Consider the following 27,441-nt stretch of genomic DNA (forward strand, 5'->3'; position numbering starts at 1 on the left):
TTTGATTTAAAGCTTTCGTGACTTACAGGGATTCATATTCTTGGTTCTTTCGGTAAAGTCACGTTTTATTGTTTTATTGTTTCCCTTCTACGTGACTTTACCGAAAGAACCAAGAATATACATGTGTTTTAATCTGTTATATTTGTTTCGTGCAAATTTCGTGCAAGTGTTCCCTTTCGGCTAATGAGCTGAATGAATGAGATATAACAATTGTGACTGTACAAAACAGATGGATAGTACAAATAGGACCGGTACAAATCAGACTAGGAGTCCAGACAAGAAAGATCAGATGAGAAAACGATACGGATAGCACAGGAGACACACAAAACAGAACCGCTAAGACAGACACTATAGATAAAATTGTATATAAATTGACGAAAATAAATCAATAAATACTACGACATAGCTTTTGTGGCTGTGCTGCTGTGTTTTCTAGCTGTGCCGTGTGCTGTTTGGCATGATGCCTGGCATTTCATTTGACTTTGTGCTATTTCCTTCAGCAACTGAATTAAGTGCTGGGAGTGAAACATCGGACATCGCGCCGAACAACACAATCAGAAAACACATCGGAGAGCTAATCAATAAGGTATTTAAATGAAACCATGACTATATATCGTGGGAGTTCATAAAATTGCACGGGTGGGATGGCGGGTCAGTTATGTTCCTATTAGGCTAACAAGTAGCTCAATATAAAATAATTACGTAAATAAATTACGTGTCGTAGGGAAATAAAATGAGGAAAATGCGCTGGGAGGAATTTTATGTTGTCGCTGTTTCTCTTGTATTTTCTGTGCTGTAATAGTTTTCATGCATCATGGCGAAGCTACAACCTGCTTTAAAATTACTTACAAAAAATATATGTAATGAAATTCAAAACTTGCTTTTACAACCACTGGATAAAAATAGTTCAGTGTTAGCTGAAATAGTTCAGTGTTAGCTGAAATAATGAATTTAGCATTTTGTTTGGTCATCATAATGTTTATTCCATTTTCACGAAATTCTAAGAGATCGGAATGGATTGAGCATTGAAGCCTAATTCATTGTATGGGGATTCGCTAAAATCAATAAGTTCCTTTATTTAGAATAAGGTGAAATCCAATTGCGATACCATATTTTTGGAAAGGGAATTGGGGCACACATTCCTCAATGCGATTACTCTTTCAGCCTTGCGTTTTATTTCCCAAATTGGAACCACTACCACCCAACATTGCCATAGATTTATTGAGTGCTACTCTTTTAGTTTTCTCTATTTTCCACCCCATCTCACAATGCTTTGTGTATTCAGGGCAGTAAACAATGACTATTTAAAAAAAATATCATACTATTGTAAAGAAAAAGCGATGCACAGTACATGGTGCCTGCCAGTATTCAATATGTGAAAAAGCAGAGAGAAATGTTCGCTGGGTGTACGCACTTTCAATCGACACAGTGCCAATGTCACAAGTGCTGACGTACCAAAAAGCAAGAATGGAACTTGTTAATTGGAATGTGTTGCACGTAAACTTGAGAGAACATTGTAAATCCCACACCATTGTAACCAGATCTGGCCACATGAATTACGAGGCACCCGGGAATTTAATTTGTGAGATCGGTTGTAATTATTCTCACGATTGCCTTATTGTCCCTTTGGAAACTTTTCCCGGCACTGTTCTTAATTTTCACGTAACTTTAAGGACATCTCAAGTTTCGTATGGGAGGTAAGGGGGAATATCATAGCAGGTAAATATTTTCATATAATTTCAATTGATTAACACTTAAAAAGGCAAGCAATGGTTTCACACCTGATGATGATTGCTTGTGTTGCAGTCGAAACGTCGTGAGAATTTTATTGTTTTATATTTTTATTTTATTTTATTGTTTCCCTTCTACGTGGCTTTACCGAAAGAACCAAGAATACAATGGATACTTATTATCATCATGCATGTAACATTTATTATATTTCCTAGAAGTCTAAAAAATAATATTGCCATTAGTAAATATGTGATGAGTATTACTTAAATGTTTATGGATAATGCAACAGTGATATTTACTTGGTTTGGCGAACCTGTCCAGATCTTCTCTCATCGAGAGTAGCACAAGTTCATGCAGCTCATTACTCCAAATAAAGATACACGCAGCTGTTTGGTATGTAAGTAGAGCCAAGTCTTCCGTGAAATTGCGGGTGCCATGTTTAAAATAGCTACTGTACTTCTGAGAGATATACTCGTACATTTAATTTATTTTTGTATTGTGGTAATGCAGTGTTAATGATGACAGTTATGAGAATTTTATTTATATACCCCCCCCACCACACACACGCATATACTATTTAGTGTCCAGGTCACAAGGCTGCAAAATAAGTGGCAATATGTCTTAAGCTTTAACTTTTGTTTTTCAAAAGCACTGCAACCTGCTGTTATCCATGTCTTTTTATTTCATTTTATAGCATTATTCTCAGTCGACTTTCAAAAATCGCTTGTTGGAAGCCTTAATCCAGCAGTAGATATGTAATGGCGGCTGCTACTAATGTTGACAGTTTTTAACTGCATCCCGTATTCGGAAGGCCTCACTTCAGATGAGAGCCACATTTTATCACTTTTACAATTTCTGCTCTCAGCAGGATAGTATACTCTCGGTTATTTTCTCATGATTTGATAAAAAAACAAGTGTTTGAAGCAACAGTAAAGTCAGGATTCACTTCGGAGTCCAAACTGTGGAAAAAAGAAATAGAGGTTGCCAATTGCTTTCCACCTTCCAGACAATTTATAACAATTAAAATAATGACTACTAAACTATGCAACATGGTAGATTTGTTTTTTTGTTCATACGAGAGGCATTCACCTCCACCATCCGGTCTAAAGAATCCACAGACTCGTTTTAATGCAACAATGTCACAATGCATCTACACATTTACATTGTCTAAATAAATATACTGCACACATTTTTAAACAATTATGACCGTATGTGGTTCGCTTGTGTAACTTTTTAAGCTTGTCTGGCAATGTAATTATCCACGACAGCACTACGCACAACCAATTAAGATGTATAGCAGCAGTGAGGCACAATGGGGAATTTGTCCTCCCTCTCTTAAGAAACCCACACACGCACTCACAGTTGCGTTTAGCTCCACTGTGTTTTATCCATTTAAGTAAAATTTGAAAATTATGGGGACATTATGTGCAATGTGTAGCTTTTATTAACGTGTCCTTGGCCTTAAATGTGGGGCATAAGTGCCATCGACCTGCTCTTATGTCATCATTTGGTATAGTACCTTACGTTAAAGGGGTTAACTAGTTGGTTATTGAAAAGGTAGTTTCTGTTCATATTCAGTGGAAAAGTAGCCACGTTTATAAACAAAATTCTGCCCATTTTCTTAAACTTATGCAAAGGACAGGAAAGCAATTTGCTTCTGTGCATAATTCAAGCCTTTAGTCTTGAGTTCTTGAGTTTGAGCTCTTAGGGATGGTTAAAAATTTTAAAATATAAAACATAACCATGAACATGTCTTTAAACGTAGTCGTGAGTTCTCACCCAGTATGAGTCAGATTTTATTAGATATTTATTCATGACGGGTAATGTTTCTTGCAGTCTCAATGAGGGACCAATTGTGACAAAATTATGACTTTGTTGTTGGATTTTAAAGCTTGTTTGTTTCTAACACCGCACAGTGTAAATGCGAGTCAGGATGAGCACTTCCTTTTGCAACAACATTAAATGTTTTTATAATTACATACGTGTAATTGTGCTCGGTATGTAAATTATACGAACATGTATTTCATCATATTTGTAATTTAAATTAACGAATATACAAAAGCTCTGCCCTAAAGAGGAAACTTTTCAATAAGTAGCATGTTACATGCGATGGTATAGGATTGGGCATTAAAAACGAAAATGGAACAAAAGCTACAGGAATAGATACTCAAGGAGACAGGAAGAGTAACTCAAGGATGAAAACAAATGCAAATTGGAGACATCATATTGACTTGATAAGAATGATGGCCAATGCACATACGAATGGCATCCAAATGCCAGAAAGGATAACTACTGCACAGATAAACAGGAGTGAGATGCATTCTGGCATCGCAGTTTCATGAGGGATGACTGCATTGTGCGGAGGTCTTCATCCAGCAGTGACTCAATCATGGATGATGATGAAGTACACTGTACACTTATTACACTTAATCCTTTTTCAGAAAATTAAGCGCACGTGATATTCCACCTTCAGAGTGCTCAGTGACACCGTGGTATTTGCAGGTGAAAAGAACATTTTTTTTTTCAAATTAAAAGTACCTTGTAAAACTTGCAGTATTTACTGAAAGTAATATACTCTATATGCATTATACTATTTCATATAGTCTCCGAGTGCAAATGACTTTAGGCCATAATTGCAGGCTTTATTATTACAGGTTCTTCCTGAGGTCATTCAGGTGAGGTCAATGTTTATGTGTGCTGACAAATAGGCGCTGCAATAATACATTTCCCAAGAGTTTAAGCAATGAAGGGTTCAGACAATTTCCAGTGCTGGACTCAAATGGCTAAGCGTGTATGCTTAAGGCATACCAAAGGGCACTTGTGTTTATTCAGGCTTCAGTTTCGTTTTGTTTCGTCCTCCTTCATCATCATCATCAACGTGAGCCATGGTCAATCTACTGCTGGATGAAGGCTCCCCAATCCACCGCCATCTCTCATGATTCTGCGAAATAATAATCCATCCAGTTCCTGCACATTACCTGAATCCTTTGCTGTATCTTCTCCGTGGATATTATGTCAGGAAGTGTTTTGTCCCTTGTAATTCATCTTGGCCATCCGTGTTTAGTTAGGCATAATGTAAACACACATGTTTATTGGTTATACGTTCTTGATTAGAGCATAACACTGTTTCAAAATACAGTGTACACAAATATCAATTTCCCCGCAAAAAATATTTGATTTCAATGTATATTACAAATTCACCCTTGAGTCATTTCAAATAAAATCGGTGCTGCATCATCTGGCTGTACAATTGTTGAAACATTATAAAACAATACAGCAAATAAACACATACCTACTTTGCATTCAATGGACTATCATTGAAAAGAGTGCTGTTTAAAAACATTAATCAAAATTGTGTAAGCTGTCAAAATATCAGTGGCAAGAGATGTGTTTTTTTAGTTAAATTATATTATTTAAATTTAGTTTTTAATGGAAATGGATTAGATGTCCAAGGGGTGAATACACAAACTTCTCTCCATGTAAAAGTAGGAGCGGTAGGACAGCAGTGATTAAAAAAACCTTTTCCATGCACTACATTGACCCCTCAGCCTGACTTAGCAGGCCTTGCCGAGGGAATTAATGTTGTTTTCCTCTGTTTTCATTATGACCCGTGTTCGATTGGAAGCGATCAAAACAATTTGTCATCTTGCCCTTCCTTCCACCTTTCAGAGAGATCCTTTAACAATCCTTGTCTTGTGCTTGTCTTCTGCAGACAGTAAGCAGAAGACCTAATTGGCGACAACAGGCTGCACGGAGAGCCACTGTAACACTCCACTGCTGTTCCTATACTCCACTGCTGGTTAAGGGCCACCTCATGCTGTTTGGGTACAGGTTGGTGGGTGAAGAGGGGCAGAGATACAGAGCTATTGCAAACTGACAATGTTAGCCATGGTTAACCGATGGGTTAGCTTCGGCAGGGAAGTGAACTCAAGTATCCGGGTTCATAGCCCATCGCACGACCTGATGCACCGGAGTTAGACTGATGGCCTTAATCTAAGTTTTCTTGTGGTTGTTGTTGTTTGACTTGCATCCCACTGGGGATTTTTTGCACACAGCATTGGTGTTCGGTGCTTTTTTCAGAAATATGTTGCTGTTTTTTTCATGGATTTTCTGTTTGCACAGTCACATAGTCACTTTAAGATGTTTTTCTTGTTCGTGTTTTAATTTTTTGTTTGTTGTGGTTGCACCTGATTCAAGAGCCGAATGGCTCACAGGGCTATACCAAAATAAATAAACTGAAACTGAAAACCACTGCTCTGTCCCTCGAAACAGAGCAGTTGGATGATATAGTGGACTACCATAACAGATACACATTTTCAATAGCATTTTCATGCAGTCGCGAACATAACACGTACTTTCAGGAAAGAAATGTGTCAAATGTTAACACCCTACATTATGCATCGTGGTTTCACAGCAGTGCCTACTTCTGTTATTTAAATGTACGTGCAATGCTGTTGTAAGCATTTTGACATTTATTGAGGAAACAATACTGCAATCGCATTTTAATAAGTCAATAAGAGTAAACTCAATGCAATAAATTAATGGTGTAACTTTTATTGGTAAAATCCGTTGCGACACCAAGTACGGAGCCATGTGCTGAGTGTTATACTCGTTATGTTATAATTTGATTAACTTGCTTGTAATTGATTCGGCTCTCAGTCAAATATCAGTGGATTGCACAATCCATATCATTTTCTTCAAAGTTAAGTACTAGGAATTCACCCTTGGCCATGCATTTATGCAAGAGTGTTATAAATCACAAGGGTCATTGAAACCCAGTGTTAATTACATGATGGGCAACACGTAACACAACTTTTATAGCTAAAAATTAGGCACTTAAATACACTGGCCAGTAAAAAAGATACAAGTTTCAGCTAGTAAAAGTTCCCTTACAAGCTGGTAACCAGCACATCCATGTATCATAAAACTGCAGTCAGTAGTCTTAACTCTTTGAGCTATATACAGGAATTATGTCTGTAAGTACCTTACGATAAACACACACATAAGTCAACCAAGTAATTAAATAATTAATGAATCCCTCCACATTAAAATTATAGTAATAACCGCATATTAATTATTTCTGAAATTGGTGTGCATTTCATACATTAATTTGGGTCCAATAAATTTATAACGGACATTGCACTCATTAATTGTAGATTTGAAGCATTCGTGACTGCAAGGATTCATACTCTTTGTTTTTTTTCGGTAAAGTCACGTAGGTAAAATAAAAAAAAATGAAATAAAAGAAAACAACTAAATTAAATCACGACGTTTCGGAGGCAACACAAGCTTCCGTCTTCAGGTGGAACAGACACAGCAAAGTTCGCTGTATTTTTATTTTACCTACGTGACTTTACCGAAAAAAAACAAAGAGCATTGCACTCATTATTATAGCTATTATTATATATTTTGTGATCAATAATCAATATTGGTAGAACACAATTACAGTTTGTTCAGACAAATCGCGTGTAATATGGTATGCTGTTGCCATTACAATTTTGAGCATAAGAGCTGTTTGGACATTTAAAGATTGTTACAAGACCGTGGGAAAGTTAAACATGTTTAGTAGTCATCTTTGACATTTACTTTTGAATGATTTACAGGTGTTGTTTATTTTAATCATCGTATTATTTCATTCCAAACGTGAATAAGTTAAAAAGTAACTTTTCTTTATTTTGCATACTGTGCAGTATAAGGAGAGAGAGAGAGTGCCTCGCTGTCTCTTTGTGTTTTTCTTTCAATTCCCAATTGCAGAGAATAGGCGATCAAAAAATTGACACGTGACTTACGGCGGTGGGACAATGCACGTGACAATGGGTTAAGATTAGGGCCTGGCAGAGGGGAAAAGTGAAGGTCAGGCAAACAATAAATGATGAAAAAAAATCACACAAACGCATCACCGGGAAAATCCAGGGTACCCAGAATACACAAGGGTAGGAGGAGGTGCGTAAATCTGTCAAAAACGACTTTGAGCCATCGTAAATTTCATAAGCAGGCACATGCACAGCATTAATAATAAGCTTTAATATTTACAGTGAAATGTATTCTATAACAGAATGCATTTCCCCTGACTGTTATGCCTTCTTGTGGCATTCCAATGTCTTGAAGTAAGGATGTATGCAGAAGTGGCATACGAATTTGGTAACGGTTGTGCAATAGTTGTGATGGAACGTTTTGAATCTTCTTTTTACCTTGAATTATAACCGGTGAAAACCAATTTTCAGCTAATATTGCATTCATAAATTCTATTTCAATGAAAGTAAATGTGGTGCCGCTATATAAAAACAGGCGAATTATTAAATAAATAAATGGTTAAATCTAGACGTGGCCTTGGAGTTGTGACAGTGAGTGGGGAACTGGCTGCATGGTTTATTTGCCGGCCCCTAATTGAGGTCATCTGAGTGTAAAAACGACCAGACAACATGTGTACGAGTTCCTGGCTGTAAAAAAAGTGTAGTATTTTACGATCGTGTATGTCAGACAGATAACATTGTGCAATGCAATTTCAAGAGCCTTGAAATGTAATAATGTTAACAAAAAAATATTACATGAACTTTACAATGGGATTAATGCTGCATATACTCTGCTCTGCGTATAATGCACATGCATGTGCCGTGTGCACCATATTTCGTTTTTACAGCCTAATGAACAAGGCCTCTCGTCACCATATCGCTCACGGGTTCTTTTTGCCCACCCTGATCATTGATGATGATATCAGTGCATGAAATGGTCAGACAAACAGATTGCAGTATGTGCAAGTCTAAATAGTGTCACCCTCATAACCAAGGGTTGATGCTCATGACAGATGTTTTCTATATTTTGCGAACTTCAGTGTCTCTCTCATGTACAGCCCGGTCCAGCTGCTCACATTGTCTCAGAATTTCCTTCCTCTTCCCCTCTTCCCTTTACATATTGCCTGACAGAAATATCCTTCAGCATGGAAGTACTCAATACTAAAATTAACAAGGGTGTTGAGTACAATGGTCTGGTAATTGATTGAGCAATACGGTGCTACATTTAGAGCCATCATGAATTACATTTGTTATCAAGGGTGCATTGCTAGTTTTGAATGAAATCAGATATTTGTGAGAGAGAGAGGGAAAAAAACCTCCCCATTTCAATTTGAGTGGAAAATTGGAATGCGCCCGCATAGATTAGGTAACACATTGAATTTCAAAACTTTATTATAGATCTGATAAACACGTGAAAAACGATACTGCCAACAAGTCATAAATATATATGTTCTATATGGATCCAGCCAGATAGTTTAGTGATGGAGCAAGTGGCTAGGAATCGGAAGATTGCAAGTTCAAATCCTGGTTAGGGGTTGACTCAGCCCATCATCCGTCCGGATTCGATAAATTGAGTACCACTTTGTGGGGAAGCTATGTTGAGACTCGCCCTAGCCATACTACCACTACCACCACAACCTTAGGACTGTAAAGAGGAGGTGATTCCTCCTCCCCCTTCCCCTCCCCCCTCCTGATGATGATGGATTTTTACTTCATATAGCAGTGCCTAATGTGTGAGGATTCTTGACCAACTGTGGTGAGGAGTCAGGTCTGGCAGCTGGCAGTGTTTATGTACAAGACCCACCACGCTGATCAACGTGTGGCACGCACAGACCTCCTGAGCGCTGTGTGAACTAATTCAGGCTCAATCGAAACCCTGCAACCCAGCCGACTTGATAGCCTCGTTGCTGTCCAGGTGGCAAGATATTAATTACTTCATATAATTAGGTTTACCTTAATCAGGGCTGTTTTTTTTTAATGTGTGTGCCACACGAGTACATTTTAACACGTTAATTATTAGCCAAGAGCCAAGCAATTAACCCCAAATACAAGTAGTCACAATTTTGCAACATGAAGGGTATTGCGGTAAGGAAATGAAAACTTTTTTGTAAGTATTTTCTCACTTTGATTTGGTTTTCTCATTGTAGATAATATCAGGAGCGGGGAGTGGTGGAAGTGGTTTGTGCAATGCGCTATGAACTAAACTATTATCATTTTTATTTACCAGGTAAGGCCCACTGAGCTATAAAGCTCTTTTCATAAGCGACCTGGCCACAAATGATACCTCAACGAAGTGGCTTATCGTGTGGACATGTATAGCAGCCACATATTCTAAACGTATGTTTCTAAATGCGGAGGGAAAAACCGAAGGACCTGGATAAAAATCCACGCGACCATGGGGAAAACATGTAATTCTCCAAATATACAGGGGTCAAGGTCGGGATTGAACCCACGACCTCCTGTTTACAGTGAGGTAAGAAAGTATTTGATCCCCTGCTGATTTTGTACGTTTGCCCACTGACAAAGAAATGATCAGTCTATAATTTTAATGGTAGGTTTATTTGAACAGTGAGAGACAGAATAACAACAAAATAATCCAGAAAAAGGCATGTCAAAAATGTTATAACTTGATTTGCATTTTAATGAGGGAAATAAGTATTTGACCCCCTCTCAATCAGAAAGATTTCTGGCTCCCAGGTGTCTTTTATGCAGGTAACGAGCTGAGATTAGGAGCACATTCTTAAAGGGAGTGCTCCTAATCTCTTGCGTGTTACCTGTATAACAGGCACCTGTCCACAGAAGCAATCAATCAATCAGATTCCAAACTCTCCACCATGATCAAGACCAAAGAGCTCTCCAAAGATGTCAGGGACAAGATTGTAGACCTACACAAGGCTGGAATGGGCTACAAGACCATTGCCAAGCAGCTTGGTGAGAAGGTGACAGCAGTTGGTGCGATTATTCGCAAATGGAAGAAACACAAAAGAACTGTCAATCTCCCTCGGCCTGGGGCTCCATGCAAGATCTCACCTCGTGGAGTTGCAATGATCATGAGAACGGTGAGGAAGCAGCCCAGAACTACACGGGAGGATCTTGTCAATGATCTCAAGGCCGCTGGGACCATAGTCACCAAGAAAACAATTGGTAACAAACTATGCCGTGAAGGACTGAAATCCTGCAGCGCCCGCAAGGTCCCCCTGCTCAAGAAAGCACATATACATGCCCGTCTGAAGTTTACCAATGAACATCTGAATGATTCAGAGGACAACTGGGTGAAAGTGTTGTGGTCAGATGAGACCAAAATGGAGCTCTTTGGCATCAACTCACCTCGCCGTGTTTGGAGGAGGAGGAATGCTGCCTATGACCCCAAGAACACCATCCCCACCGTCAAACATGGAGGTGGAAACATTATGCTTTGGGGGTGTTTTTCTGCTAAGGGGACAGGACAACTTCACCGCATCAAAGGGATGATGGACGGGGCCATGTACCGTCAAATCTTGGGTGAGAACCTCCTTCCCTCAGCCAGGGCATTGAAAATGGGTCGTGGATGGGTATTCCAGCATGACAATGACCCAAAACACACGGCCAAGTAAACAAAGGAGTGGCTCAAGAAGAAGCACATTAAGGTCCTGGAGTGGCCTAGCCAGTCTCCAGACCTTAATCCCATAGAAAATCTGTGGAGGGAGCTGAAGGTTCGAGTTGCCAAACGTCAGCCTCGAAACCTTAATGACTTGGAGAAGATCTGCAAAGAGGAGTGGGACAAAATCCCTCCTGAGATGTGTGCAAACCTGGTGGCCAACTACAAGAAAGTCTGACCTCTGTGATTGCCAACAAGGTTTTGCCACCAAGTACTAAGTCATGTTTTGCAGAGGGGTCAAATACTTATTTCACTCATTAAAATGCAAATCACTTTATAACATTTTTGACATGCGTTTTTCTGGATTTTTTTGTTGTTATTCTGTCTCTCACTGTTCAAATGAACCTACCATTACAATTATAGACTGATCATTTCTTTGTTAGTGGGCAAACGTACAAAATCAGCAGGGGATCAAATGCTTTTTTCCCTCACTGTACCAGGTGAGGTAGTTAACATCTCGCCACCGCAGCGCCCACTGACCCAAGTTTGATTGCCAGCCATGACTAACATCATCAGTGGCAAGTAAATTTTGAACTGGTCCTGGGTTCCCCCATTCACCAATCAACAGCATGATGAAGTATGGCTAAACAATACCCACAACTCACATTCCATGGGGAGGCCCTCATTCAGGAAGTTATGTTTTAGACGAGTACTGCAAAATGTCCTCCCAGAGCTCGCTGAACTGCATTGGCATCCAGTTGCCGACTGAATACATTACAAGGTTGCACTTATTACACGCAAAGTGCTCACTACAAATGAACCACAATACCTTGCTGATCTCGTAAAGCAGCATAAACCATCACACAAACTCCGGGCATTTTCAGCAGTGGCTTTTGGATAATCATCGAACAAAGACAGTTACTGCATAGCACGCTTTCAGATGTAGTTATGCTGCTGTCTGCAACGTTATTAGGCAGCCACTGAAGCTATGCACTTTGAAACCTCGATTGAAAACGTATTTCTTTAGAACTGCTTTTTGGGTTTAGTTTGTTGTCCTTCCCCCGCACCTCCGATTAGCACGGTTGGCTATGTATGGTGCAAAAGAAGTTCAGCATCCATACAAAGCATTGACAAATGGCTGTATCTCTATATTGTTGTCATTATTATTGATATTGCTGCAGAATAAACAAACAAATTGTGTTTATATCTCAAATGCAATGTATTAAAAGATTTCATATAAAACATGTTCTGGTATCACACCCCTCTTCCCTCTGTATCTTAGACCTGCCACACCCTCTGCCTCACATCCACCCTCCACCCCTTTGAGATGCAGTTTCATATAAAATTACCGTGTTAATAGCACATGAATTTTTTTTATCTGCAAATGCATTTCCAAATGTCAGTTTTGTCATATAAAATTAAAGTTTAAAATGGAGCACAATACTTTGCTTATGCTGATAAATTGTCTACCTGCCACTCCAGTCTACTTTGTGTGTGCAATCATTTGTTATTATACGTCTTGCCTTGCCAATGTCCAATGATGGAATATAAAGCATTTTAATCCACGTTGACACAATCATAACTTCGAACAAAAATACCGTATTACTTTTTACATAAAGTCTTTAACTCTTACATCAGCCCATATCAGATCATTCTATATCAGGTTACACCTGTATTAATGGCAATGCTTATTTGGTATTAATAAAAAAACTATTGTGTAAACAGAGCATTAAGCAAGTTTATATTTTAGTTGAATTTTATTCGTGCCATTGTTAAATATAACATATGCACTTTCTGCCTTGAAAGTACAGAAATAGAACCATGTCAAATTTGATCAGCATTACGAGAATATGCAAGGGACTTCGAGGCTACAAAGGATGCACGCGCACATTGACAGCCTGAGACCTGAAGACAAAAAAGATGGCGTGGTGGAAAACTGGAGAGCTTTGGCCCATAAAGAATACGCAAACAATTTGCAAACTGATTTCTTCCAAGTATTTGGCTTTACATATTCTCACGTTTTTTGACAGGTATTATTTCTGCTCTGCTAGGTCGGCTGACAACTGGGTGCTAAAATGTTGTTCGAGAACCATCTTTCATGGGTTTTATGAGCGAAGTCGCAGCCGTGTAGGTCTTGCACAGCTAATGTGGCTTTGTGAGATAACACTTCAGAAATGAACGTATTTCGTGATAATGTATAAGAGCTTTAAAAAAAAGTGTTCACAGCAGCATACTTTCTGGATCTCAGACACCACAATGTAAAGCAATTTAGGAGTCTTGTAGCGCTTCGTTTTAAACGAATTTATTACCTCTAATGGTTTTTCAAAAGGTTCATTATGTTATCACCATTATTTAAAAATAGATAATTATTTATTTTTAAAAGTTTCAGTATATAACTTGAGGAATACAGTATTATGATGTATGCAATCATCTGTTATCGGTTATATCAAGGCACTCCCGAGTCATCAATGGTAGATGTGGATTTATCAAAGTGAGCTGAAAAATTGACAGATTCTTGCGTGTTTTTTTAGATTGATTAGATGGCTATTAGAAAATCGCCTTCAATTTCGGCAAATGCTGTTTGCATTATTTATAGGAGAGTGAATATTTAATCTGGATATCTTGGTAATGATCAGGAATCTGTTGGAAAAATAGATCTTTATTTCCCCCAAGCACAGCATATCCGTGGAGCTCAGAGCTTATTTACAATAAATTTAAGATATGTATTTTTAGCTTCTGGCTCAATATATGGTAAACGTCCAATAGATACAAACACACTAAAGTCCCAGCTTATTCATGCCGTCTGACTGCATAATGCAAATGAGTAACAAGAACTTTCTAGCTCTCAAGAGGCGGAATATATTTTCCAAAAAGTAAATGTTCCCTCAAATGTTTTCTTGCATTCTCAGTGGATGCTGAGCTGCCTTTAAATTTTCTCATGCTCATTTATTCATTGAATCAGGCTTCTCACTATATCTATAGATATAAAGCACACATACTTCTTTGGCAGGGGCCAATCGTTCCCGAGGACAACCGCTGTTGACCTTCCCCGACACTGGAGGCACAATTGACTGAGTTGACCTTTGACTGAATGTTGAAACAATGCCACGTTGCTTTGTCAGTCAAGCACTCTAACCACAACCCCACCTAGGCAGCTATAATATTAAAAAGCCATAAATTAACCAACAGCAAGGGATTGAAATTGTCATAACGACCTCACATTGTTAAAATTACCCCAAAGTATTTCTGTCCGTATATTATGAATGTGTTTAAATGTTTGCTAAACATAATTTGTGGAGATTTCTAAGTAAGTTTTGTTTGCTTAACTTTTCAAAAGCAACTTTTGGACCATAACCCTGCTTTAGATTGATGATGTTCCTGTGTTGTCCTGCATGGTGTACCAAATGCTCTGAATGGCTTTTGATCTCCTCACAGCCACATTTTATACCACAAAACACCTATTTCTATTTTGCTCTATAAATATATTTTATCAGCAACTGTGATGTTCAAAAGCATGTTAAGGAAACCTTTCATGCTTAAGCTGTCTATTCAAAGTCTACGGAAAGGTGAATTATGGGAGAAACCCCCTGAAAAACAACCATTAGGATTCCAGTCACCACACAAAATGTTAGAGATGAAAACTCTCTCTGGTTTTAATGAAAACGTGACTCAATAAGAGGCTCAAGTTATTGCAAAGGTGTATATATAATGGTGACATTCTCCAGCCGTGTAATTATTTGAGGATATAGATTTTAGCAATAGTAAGCCAACGCAGTACAGTATTTGTAAATATCTTGCTTGCGGGGATGCACATCGTAAATACATACATATTTCTGCTAAGCACACGACACATGCGCACATCTCAAAATAAGATACATCTAAAATGATTGCAGCTTATATGGCTGTGATGCTGCGATAGGAACGGATTTTGTTACAAATGACCTTCAATGTTCCGGCAGCAAGTATGTTGCAGTCCAGGCCTGAGATGTCCTTTCTTTAACTCCTACCCTCTTTTTCTCCTCCCCATAAATCTTGATTTTGTGACACTTGTCCCTTTTGCTGTGGGTGCTGCTGTTTTATTTATGTGCCTCCTTGCTGGTTTTTTTTCTTCTTCTTGCTGCCAGTTACACCGCTCGTCAGCAGATGTGTTAACAGGTTCAAATTTCCACATTGATTGCCAAGTCTTCCGCAGGGAATGGCTGCAGGGGGGCCCCTTTGCTCAATGTAGTCCCATTGTTCGCCCAACCCCCACCCCGGTCTCCGCGAGCCACGAGGACTGCTGGAGTGTGCGGCATGCCACAATTTTAACCCCGTGTGGTCTGGCTCGGCGGCCATCCTCTGCGTCATCCTCCAAGAAACCATCTGCTCATCCCAGAGATTTATGAACGCTTCAATAATCACAGTGGCCGCTCTACCAATAACGATTACCGCTCGGGCACGCGCATCCCTGCTCGCTGTGCTCGCGAGGATTAAAGAGCCGTGTTATTGATACCACTTGTGTTGACCACTGCTGCTTTTTCATGAAAATATTCAAACGAATCTATAATCCATTATGTTCTTAATGTCTCTTTTTGTGCTCGTGGGTGCTGCCATATGGCGAAATGTTATTATTTTCTCCAGCTTGGGAAGGTAGTACGATCTGGTGAAACGTATCTTTTAACATTTTACAACCCTCGTAGGCGGCACTCATGCTGTGCCGCTCTCTTTATCTTCTTTCGTGGCCGGAATTGTGGCATAGTTTATCTGAATACTATTATAAAATATAATGCTCCCCAACGTTAGTTTGAATTCTAATTGGAAGTGGCCGAGTGGCTCGGTGGTCGGAGTACTGGAGCTGGCACTGCTGAGACCCTGCACTAGAATCCAGGTTTTGGCCACCGACACTCAACTGGGTTCTCAAATGTAGTGAGTTGTCGCTCTCAGTCGTAATCAATAGTCTGATTAAAATATATTCTTTGGGTCTTTCGGTAAAGTCACGTAGATAGGTTCAAAGAAACTAACAAAATAACAAAAGACTGCGACGTTTCGATCGCCCCCCCCCCCTCCTTTTCTTGATGACGACCACTTGTGTTGCGATCGAAACGTCGATGTTTTTTTGTTACTTTGTTAGTTTCTTTGAACCTATCTACGTCACTTTTACCGAAAGACCCAAAGACTATGAATTCCTGCAGTCACGAAAGCTTTTAGTCAAGACTTTACCGAAAGAAATATGTTTAACTTAATTTGCCGAAAATTCCAGCTCTGAGAATAACAATACATTATCAAATCAGACTGCCTCGTGACACGTGTCCGTCTCCACAAGGATGTGTGGCAAAGTACACCCCTTGCGTCTGGATAATCATAAGAGGAATATGTGCTCGCTGAGCTGCATCGGCTTCCGGTTGCCGTATGCATTATAAGGTTGCACCGATTACACACAGAGTGCTTTCCACAAATCAACCGCAATACCTTGATGATATCGTTAATGAGCATCAACCGTCACAAACTCTGGTCATCCTCGCAGCGGCTTTTGGATAACCACCGAGCAAAGACGGTCACTACTTCACACACTTTCTGATACGCTTCCGCGGCCGTCTGGAACGTTCTTCCTTCTGATATTAGGAAGCCACCGGAGCTATGCACTTTTAAATCTAAATTGAAAACTAATTTATATTCTTGGTTCTTTCGGTAAAGTCACGTAGAAGGGACATACAGTACCCTGGGGTCTACAAACTAAGTTGCCTCTGTGGCAGTAGTTACATTGGAGAAACCAAACGACATGTCTCAGACCGCATTCGTGAACACAAAGCAGACCTAAAACACGGTAGGACCAACACGTCGGCCGTGGCAGATCACTGTTATAATTCAGTAGGTTCACATGACATTGACTTCTCCAAGACAGAGGTTCTTTGCAAGCCATCTGGCTACCATGAGAGATTCGTTCATGAGGCTATCCACATATACAAACACAGAGACAATTTCAACCGAGAAGATGGATTCTGGCTTAGCAATCATTGGAAGGATTTGATAAACCATTTCGGGTCTTAATTGATTGTTCACGCTTACGGTGGCTTTCAGACCGCATCCATTATTTTCGTCTCCCCCCTCCTTTTTTTCCGAACGTAGATGGACTCGTCCATCTGAATAACTGCCAAATCGCTCTCCGTGGTGCTAACGTAAAAAAAAAACCGCCACTTTTTTCAAATTTTCTTGCTGTGGTTTTCACACCTGATGATGATTGCTTGTGTTGCAGTCGAAACGTCGTGATAATTTTATTGTTTTATATTTTTATTATTTTATTGTTTCCCTTCTACGTGACTTTACCGAAAGAACCAAGAATATGAATCCCTGCAGTCACGAAAGCTTTAAATCAAAATGAAAACCAATTTCTTTAGAATTGCTTTTTGTGTTTAGTTTGTTCTCCTTCCCCTGGACCTCTGATTAGCACGGTTGGCTACGTACGGTGTGAAAGAAATTAAACATACCTCTGGATAAAAAAAAAATAACATTTTTGGGGATCTCAGAAGCAGTTGTGTGATATCTGCTTTTGCAAATGGATAATTTGTATCATGTTGTTGAAAGCACATTTGAAATAAAATTGAGAAAAGACAGTGTTACTGGTTTGAAATAATGTGCACTGAATCCTACTTTAATGAGGCCGATATTGGCACATTCAATAAAGATTGATGGATTGAAATTGCACTTTTACAAAAAAAACATAATTATTAACTCCACCATTGTTACTCCCATTAAAATATATCCGGCATATTAAGTAGACTTTAACAATTGTATTTTAGAAAAACTCTGCAATCAAATTGATAACCATGATGCTTAAGATGGTATTACAGTGATTGATTAATGTAAGTATTGTTTAACATGTTTAAAAAAAGAGTGTTGCCATTTAAAAAAAAAGAAATAATATATTAATGTACATTGCCATACAGTATAGCATAAGCATATTTATTAAATATCAATTTCACAAAATGAAAACTCTCATCATAAGCTATAGTTTAATATATATTTTCTCCCCTGTAATGTTCTAATCTACCAACAAGAATCCATTACAGATCAGACCTCTCTTTCATTCCACATTGCCATCACAGCAACAATTCCGAGCACAGAAGGACTCCAGGAAAACACAGCTGGATCCCTCTTGATGTATATTCAGTAGATTTCTATTACCTGTCCCTGGTAGACACTTTGTGTGCAAGGAGATAGTGTACTGTCTTATACAGTTTTAGCTTTATTTTCGCGAGGCCGTAGAAAGTTCACATATTGGACAAATGTAATATTAAAAAAATATTCTCTCTATTGCTCAGCAAAACTTTTTTTATTATTTCCCTGGACTTGAACTGTGCATTTCAGAGAAGCTGGCTCAGCTCACATAAACGTTAGCCCCCCCCCCCCCCCATGAGTCACGTCACTACCCTCAGGCACAAGTTTGTTCCAGTGCGTTGAGTACACTTTTAGAATTCTAGAAACCACTGCGCAAAAAAAACGGTTATACAGCGATGGCAAGATGGCATCATATAGCAAGCCCTCACGGGACACAATTACATTTGGCCACATGCAGGGTGACGTATGCATTTTGTGAGCGTGAAAAATGTTGTGAAATGAAAAAAAAATGTTTATGTACATTTTTATTAGGGTTTATGTTCTGATGTTGCTTGTTTTACTTTCAGTAGATGCATATAGAATATTCATATGTTTTGGTTATTCCTACTATGGTGGATGCAAGATACAGTACATACATAGTTTTCAGGGTTTTGAATGTCTGTAAAGCTTTGTAATATGTGCATCTTAACATTAAACGTATTCTGAATAAATTAAATGTAGAGTGAGTTAGTCAATCGGCAGGTCGTGTGTAGTGGGGTAAAGTGTGGGTACTTTCTCCTCTTCCAAGACGTCTGACCAGTGTGAAAAAATATGGCAAATACCATCTTGAGGGGTCTATAGAGAGCTCCCTCTAAGTGACGTGAGAAAACAAATCCAAAGCTGCACATTTTCCAGCCTTTACTACTCAATGTCTGTTTAATGATGTCACAATGTATCATATTGTTTTATGGTTCATATTTGCTTCATTAGGATACCGGGCGTTACTAAAAATGTTACGCAACAATGTTTGGTATGGAATAACGAATGGCAACCAAAAATAATCTTTTCAAACAGATCTTTTTGACTTAATTACATTATGAATATGCAACAGATAAAGTACAACAGATAAAGAACAGAGGTGAGTATTTTTGAATTGTTCTTGTGTGGCACTACCAACACACTCCCTTAAATATTTTGTGCAATGCATTCTAAATGCTTTACAAAGATTGTATTTTTATATCAGCTGTGTTGTTAATTGGTCATGTTTGATGCAATGTATGTTTTGAGTAATCTTATTTCCCTTCTTTTCTAGCCAGTAATGAGTACGTCGGCTGCACAAATTTGTACATATGAGAACAACCATTGAATAATTGTGTAGACGCATTATTCTACTAAATAATATATTTGTCCTTATCTTTAACAAGCGGTACTATATTGACTTAGAGCGTGTTTGTTACATATTTTGGAAGATTCGAATGTGATGATATGCCTTATACATATATATGTGTAGATTGAAATATATAGAATTGTGAAACCAATTTCCCGTGTATGCATTTAAGTGATATTCATTTTGTGTTTTTTCCCCCCCCCAACTATTCTATACCCGCGAAGTGTGCAGCATAAATTGTTCCTTTAATGACTGGAACAAAGGTACTACAGAGCAGACTGGATACAAATTTCCAGGCTGAACCCCAACAGAAAACTACATTGGCTTTCTCTTATCTTAGCCCGACACCAGAGTTATTCTGTGTGTGTGTGGGGGCGTTGAGCTCCTGAGGATGATGGGGTTGTCATGCTTACTGGTTGTCCAGCAAAGAATGTTTATTCAGCGATGCACAAAACTAATTACTTTAGTAATTTGTTGAATAATGCAGCCACTCATGGTTCCGTTGCAAATGCACGCCAAGTTGTTCATGTAAACTGCAGTGCACTTAGAGTTCCTTCCATGTATCTCATTCAGATATGGCCAATATGTGGCCCGAAATGTGGAAATATTCAAAACCATTTTTATTCACATGTTAAATAGGTTGCAGATGCTTTATGTGTGATAAAGGGTTTAATTTAGATATTGTCTTCCATGGTAACCTAGAGGGCAGTGTTTGCATACTTAAAGTGTATTTATTTTAAAAGCTGTAATGTAGCAAATTGCCTGTGAATTTGATTGACTCATGGAGAGCCTCATTTCTTTGCTCACTGATTGTAAAGTATCTACAAAATATACGTTATTGTTCTAAAACCTCCATAAAATTTGTATTGGCAAGAAATTATATATATATTTTTAAACCTTTTAACGCTTAAGCCGAATGCTTTACACTGTATTATAATATTCCAAACACATGAAGCCATTTTGCCTGAAATCAAAATGTAATTGGTGTGAGCTGTGTTATTATAAGACATTTAGGATGATTAAACGTTGTGCTACTCATTAAGCCCATTGCCATTCTGAAGGAATAGTAAATCTGCATCCACGCTTGTTCTTCACAACATAATTTAGTGTACAGTTCTGGGATTAGGCAAGTATTAATTTGGAAACATATCTTGACAGAAGCGGTATCGATCATCGTTTGTGCCTGTAATCCTAATCACGGGCAGGATCTCCTATCAAACACAACCGGAGAGGGCTAATTATTCATAATAAAGGTTTTTTGGGTTAGTTCGCGTTATTTATAAATGTGTCGTAACCCTCCACCACCCGACACGGCCAATCAGCAAAAAATTGTCACGTTGACAAAAGACAAATCGTTCACTACTTTAGCCCACCGGTGTGTTGAAGAGTGAATCCACAACATTTACAGTTTGAGTACGACGTTTCGCTGGTAATTACATCCAGCATCATCGGGCAATTCACCAGAATGGTAAAGGCCCTCTCCACTTGCTCCCGGTCTTAAATAGAGCAGCAGGGTGACGTCATCATTTAATTAGTTGCAACGTTGCATGGCCTCTTACAGCTTTCCCATTGGCTGAATGAGCATGCGGTCGCGTGGAGCTGGAGGAGGAGGAGAGGGTTCGTCGTTGGCCCGGTTGGTGGCATCTTGTGTCCGGCGTGCGCGCTTGCGTTTGGAATATAAAAAAAAACAACGGACTCGTGGCTCTGCTGCATTCTTCCTGCAAAGCGCTCTGCGCCCGTTGAAGACGACGCCTTTTACAGTTGCAACGCAGCCACCGCACGGGGGCCGCTGCGCCGCGCCGTAGCGAGGCCGTGGAGCTGAAGCACCGGGGCCCCCCACCCCACCCCCATTGGCCGCCGCCGTATCTGGGGCGGGCAGGGCGAGGCGAGGCGAGAGAGGGGGCGAGGCGGCGATCGCTGCGCAGATTTGCGCTCTCTCACACCCCCCCCCCACCCCCTTTCTCGATCGCCCTGCCGTCTCTCCGCTCGCCGAGGTTTGCCGTAGCTGTTGTGGCGACGGGAGAAAAACAGCAGCAAACCCCCCCCTCCACTCCTCCCAACCCCCTTCCTATTCCTTTCTCTTTACACTCACCTCTCTTACCATCTCCACCCCCCCCCCCCCCGACTTCTCACAGTTTTGTTTTGTGTGTGTGTGTGCGCGCGCTCTCGCACAAGCGTAAGCACCAACATGTGGGGACACGCCGATGCGGTTAAACAATTTGCGCCTCGAAGGTAAAAGCTGAGAACGAAATTGGGGAAATGCTGAAGACTGCGGCGACGCTGGTGGCACTGGTGGCACTGTGGACAGCGGCAGGAGCCAGCAGCCGCCGCCGAGTGAAGGAGGTTTGAGAAGCCCCTCGCGTGAAGAAGGCAAAAACATCCCTCCGTGTCACTCTCCCTCTACCCCCTGTTGTCGCAGACTTTGTGCTGACTGTGGTAGTAGTGGTCCTAGCGCTGCCGTCGGATTCTCTGCTGCTGCTAGCCGCTGGGGCTGTCGCGCCACGCTCGTCGCTCGCTGCGCTCGGCGAACACCGCGGAGTGGCGAGCGAACCGATGGGAAATTCTCGTGCGTGAAGGACCCAAACACCCGCACCGCCGCCTGTGCCGTGGCCAGCTCGCTGCTCTCAACCCAGCCTCAATGTTCCTCTACACAGGTAAATAATGTCTCTTGTCTGCATCTTCGCCGCCAATGCAGCAGCAGCATCATTGTAACTGGCACAATTTCAATGCCCAAAATGCATTTTTCCCATGGAAAATAATGTTCACGTATGTACATTCCTTTTTTGTCGAGATGATCGTGTGTGTTTTGCGAATGTAAATATTCACTGGAACAAAAAAATGTTTGCTTTCAGTTTGTGTTTTGTTTTGTGGTGGAGCATGGAAATGTTTCGGTTTTCTTAAAGTACCCGCATAAATTGTAAAAAAAATATATTGTCACGTGTGGATATGTTTGGGAAATATGGCCTAATTATTGGTCATGGAAAATGTTTTTAATTCTAAAATAAATATAAAGATGGCTGCATATTTTACAAAGGCTTCTATTTACGTATTCAATGTCAAATAGGTCAATACATGCAACTATGAATGATAATCCTGAAAATGGCTGGTACACTTTGCTTCAATTGCAAATGCAAGGCATAGACCGATAAAGCCCTTTTGGGAAAAGCAAGATTCTCTGATCGCAACATACGGCCGTGCCGTAGTCCTCCGAGAAATTAATTGCAAATGGATGTTTTTTTTTTCCAGGGATGTTTCTGTCAACACAGTTGTGTTTTCAAATAAACAAAAAAATGTATCTCCAAATGAGATCATTGTGTTTAAGCGCTTACGAAGACCACATGAGCAGGGGTTAATATATCGCCCGAATACAAATCTGCAGACCATTATCACATTAAATATCAATAAACAGAAATTTACATATCGTGGTGTTGCTTGCATGTGGTTAAACATGATTCTGATTTAAATTATAAAAAAAAAATTGTCACAAATTACCCCACAACTCAAAACGGCCACTTATTGATTAAACTTATGCATAATCCGTTCATCAATGTTTGTCAAAAATAGCACATTTACCCCTTAAATTGTGTTGGTAATGAATGGTTTTAGCCTTTGTGCCTGGAGTTATAAATCCTAAGATTTCATGTTCATAAGTTTAAGTGAATACAATATAGCTTTTGGTTGTTTAAGATAGTTAATTTGCCAATTGAATATAAGCTGATAATCCTTTTTATTGTTAACACTATTTATAGTGACCTTCCCATGATGGTTTAGGATGAGGAAGACAATTAGCTTGGTAAAGTGCGTTGATCCATACTTAATTGGCTACAAATGATTGTATTTACACTTTCAGGAATTCTAGATACTGTACCTGGATCCACTAAAATTCCATATTCCACCACGCAACATACTCATCATAATGCATACAACAATTTCAATAAAATGTAATTCGATAATATTCCACACAATGTGCATATCCTTGTAACCCATTGCATACGTGCCAGATAAGTGTATAAACAATCATATGCTGAGCACCAAGGAAGATTTTGGGTCATCTCTTGAATATAATCTGTCTATGTCCTCGCTGCTTCCAAAACCCCTTCTCTCCCTCGTACATCATTCGTCCTCCTATGAAATAACGTATCATACTCGAGCTTTGGTTTATGCTTTACTTTCATGGCAAAAAAAAATATTTTATAAACAACCAAGGTATTTTAGCTATGCATATAATGCTGGCATCTACATTTAGAGTGGTGGCACAGTAGTTAGCACATTGCTATCAACCTGACAACCGAAGTTTAATTCCCAGCCATGTAGTCCATCAGACCAGCCAAGATATATCAATTGTCGATGCCCCTTGAGCCCTAAGGTGGCGTAAACTTTAGCCGTTCCAATTCCTTTATGTGGCCAACAACAGTGAATTATACGATAACCATTTGAAATGCGTGGGTTATCAAATAATTCACTCGTATTGGCCACATATATAAATCGTTGCTACTCACGTTTTGCTACCTTTTATACGTCATAGACTGCCAATACGCCCACCAGCTTAACAAACAGGCTACAGTCTACATTATAGACTGCCAGTACATTCATCGAGGTTACGAGCCAGGCTACAGTCTACATTATAGACTGCCAGTACATTAACCGAGGTTAAGAACCAGGGTACAGTCTACATTAGTGTTTTTGTTGTTTCTTTTTTAAAAATTCACCTTATTTGATTATTATTTTTCTAATTACGTGACTTTACCGAAAGAACCAAAGAATATCTTTATACGGTACCGATTTATCCTCTTGGCCATGGACTAATGGCTAACACCGGTGACGAGTGATATTATGAACCGGTCTTGAGAATCTGTCTTCATCAACCCGCACTGACTAGCATAGTGAAGAATGATCAAACAACCATGACTGCAATGCACCGGGGGAGGCCTTCATCCAGCAGTGGGTTGATAAAGGTCTGCAGATGTTGACATATGTGACCAGTTTTTCTGACGTTTAAACTGTTGATAGTGTTTGTTCAGTTATCAGCCATAATTATAGCAATTAGTAAGAAATCTATAAATCCATTTCATTAAAATGTTGCAATCACATGTGGTCAATTTCAACTCTAATTTACATTGATGAAGGCACTATAGAGAGATTGTAGAATGTTGGGGGTAATTGTTTTCACTCATACACTGACAGCAGAAATTAAGCTCAGTCAAAATGTAATGCGTATATGCGCATAAGACAAGAGTGTATACGTCACCCTTTAGATTTCTTCAGACGTTCACGTTTTTCAATCATTTTTGATAACAAGCTGTAAGATCACGTTGTCAGTTACAGGATGACCGTATACATTTCATTTCACATTACTCTGGAGGCGACCCACGCAAATCAATACACCACAGCACCCTAAGTAGGATGCAGCAGCTCTTGAATATGTAGTCGACTGTGTCTGGCTCGACAGTTACGACCACAGCCCGTGGTGTTACTTCATCGATGATGCGTCGGTGTACAGTATCTTGCTCTTCTTCTTAACTGGCACTCTGGGGGGTCACGTCTTTGTTAAGGCTCATGACAGTAGCTATTTATCAGCACAGGGACCTTCAAGTGCGCTAAAAAGAAAGAGACAAAACAAGAAAAGAAAACAAGGCTGGTCGTTTGTCAGCTAGACTGCTCAATCTTACAGGGGCTTTGTGTGTGATGGGTGGACAAGCGTAAAAGATGCATTGCCTTTCTCCCCCTCACTCCCGCTTCCCAACATCAACAGAATATGGTGGATACTCGGCCTCTCCTGCCATGATTCATGGGTGAAGCCTTGTTTTTTCTTTCCAAATATCCGAAGGACGGTCTCACATTATTGTCAATGCGTGTACCTTTGTAGCTTAATTATGCATATTTCTTCCCACATTGGAACAAAGCTTCACATTCTCCTTATAGGTAAATGTGCAGTCCTTCACTTGCGTGCTTACGCCACCACTGGTGGAAGGGTCTCCACTAGAGGGTGCTCTAGAGAGCCCCCCTAAAGGGTATTTTGTCCTCTTCCACCATGGCCAGATGGCTTGAGGAGGTGACAGTACCCACACTTTACCGCACCACACATGACCCCCACTGCACGACTAACCCAATTATACCACTGGGTCGACAGGGGCAGGATTATTTAATTGAAGTAATATTTTTGCAGAAAATATTAATCGTTGATTTATAAATAGCTTTTAGCTTGATATAATAAGTGGAAATTGGCGTGGGATTTTTTTTGTAATTTTATTACTACATATATTTATAAGCTTATGGGTCTCTATGTAGGTCTATATCATGTAAGTGTAGGTAAGTGAGTCTCTATATGCAAGTCCGAGTCTGTAAGGATAGAGAAGAGGTACATAAAATAACCAAATGGAAAAATACAACACGATCAGCAATGGGACTAATGGCTCAGGATAAGATGAAGACTTGTGAATGACAAGCGATATGGATTTAGTGCATTTGAAAGTTTGCCTGATTGTGAAATTGTATAGATGGTTGACGAGGACGGTTCATACTGGAGACCCACGAGGACAGCCATTTCTCCAAAGGCTTTAGTAAATAAAAGTAATTGCCATCAGGCCAATGCCTCCGATATTAACACCATAGCAAAACAAAGTTTCAAATAATTGTCAACTTTTTTTTTGCCTCCTCACAATGTATTATGTAAATAAGGAATAACTGCTTTAAGGATTTACCAGGTTGAAGGCATTCAGCAAATAAGTATTGAACATCCCTGGAATTATATGAGTGCAGTTTTTTTATATAAACAATACTATACAAGATAATGGTATGCTAAGGAGTGTGCAGTAATTTTTTGAGTCAATATTTCTCCTTCCATTAAAAATTTGGTAATATTGTTATTAAACAGCAAATCTGCATGATTTATATATTTTTCATATGCAACTTTACACCAAGGATCACATTTGTATGGAGGAACGGTGGCTAAAACAGTTTGAGAATAAAAATTAGTTTTCATACCACGCAATAACACATTCCAGCTGGCTACATAAACACAGCTGCTTTCATGTGAATTACACGTGTTTTATTTGTAGACTTGTAAATGCAATGCATTGTGAAGTGTGATTTGTGGGTGTTAAAGATACAAATGGCTGCATTCATTCTGGTGATGTGGAAGAACAGTTTTTTCACAGTGATCCGAGTGCTTCACATTCAGTGGCAAGTTAAATTAACAAGTACATACGTATATAGAGGACTAAAAATATACATTAGTAAATATTTTAAATCACAAGGACTTAAACAACATTATGGATGCTGCCGTGGTAATAGCACACTTGAGTTGCAATCCAGAGGTCGCAGGATTGATTCGTTATCCGAGCACCTCCTAAATGGAGGCCCTTCTGCCAGCAAGGAGTGAGCAAGCAATTGCAGTGCTGCATCTGTACCTTGTACCACACCTACCACAGGCAGCGAAATAAATGTCAATGTGTTATTTCACAACCTTTCCCAACTAGAGGGGATCTTTAGAGCTCCCTCTAGACGAGGCCCTTCCACTAGTGGTGGCACGAACAATACATTGCAGGGCTCGACCATTACCTTTTAAAATGGCATTGCAATGTAATATGGAGCTGATGTTTGAAGTCAATACTGACCTGAGTTGGATAGTTTGAAGTAGATATTTCATTGCATAAGTGCATGGGAAAGAACAATGTTCTTATGCAAATGATGAAAGGGAAAAACAAACCGACTAAACAAATATTTTTACCTCACGTAATGAAACCAATAAAACCAATTGTCTGGTTTGTCTTGTAAACAAACATGGGATTTAATATAACAGATCAATATAGTAGCAGTTCCACTTCTAAAAGATTGATTTTTGTCGTGAAAAATTCACTTGTCATTGAAAACAACCCCTT

The 27,441-nt window shown here is 39.5% G+C and overlaps 1 protein-coding gene and 1 long non-coding RNA gene across 2 annotated transcripts in view; both read left to right on the plus strand.

Annotated features, from left to right (window-relative positions):
• LOC116939555 (uncharacterized) overlaps positions 1-7,075 on the plus strand; it is a 75,550-nt gene extending 68,475 nt beyond the window's left edge. The window contains exon 6 of the long non-coding RNA XR_012941088.1: positions 501-7,075. This is a non-coding gene — a long non-coding RNA (uncharacterized LOC116939555). The remainder of the gene's footprint in view (positions 1-500) is intronic.
• Positions 7,076-21,481: 14,406 nt separating this feature from the next.
• The window catches only part of LOC116939554 (leucine-rich repeat and fibronectin type-III domain-containing protein 5), a 28,910-nt gene continuing 22,950 nt past the window's right edge, over positions 21,482-27,441 (plus strand). Inside the window, exon 1 of the mRNA XM_032948094.2 lies at positions 21,482-22,215. The gene's annotated coding sequence lies outside the window, so the exon portion shown is untranslated. The remainder of the gene's footprint in view (positions 22,216-27,441) is intronic.

The sequence above is a fragment of the Petromyzon marinus genome, chromosome 6 (genome assembly GCF_048934315.1).
Source record: "Petromyzon marinus isolate PM22_M1 ecotype Great Lakes invasive population chromosome 6, UKy_Petmar_22M1.pri1.0, whole genome shotgun sequence".
In the NCBI taxonomy this organism is placed as follows: domain Eukaryota; kingdom Metazoa; phylum Chordata; class Hyperoartia; order Petromyzontiformes; family Petromyzontidae; genus Petromyzon; species Petromyzon marinus.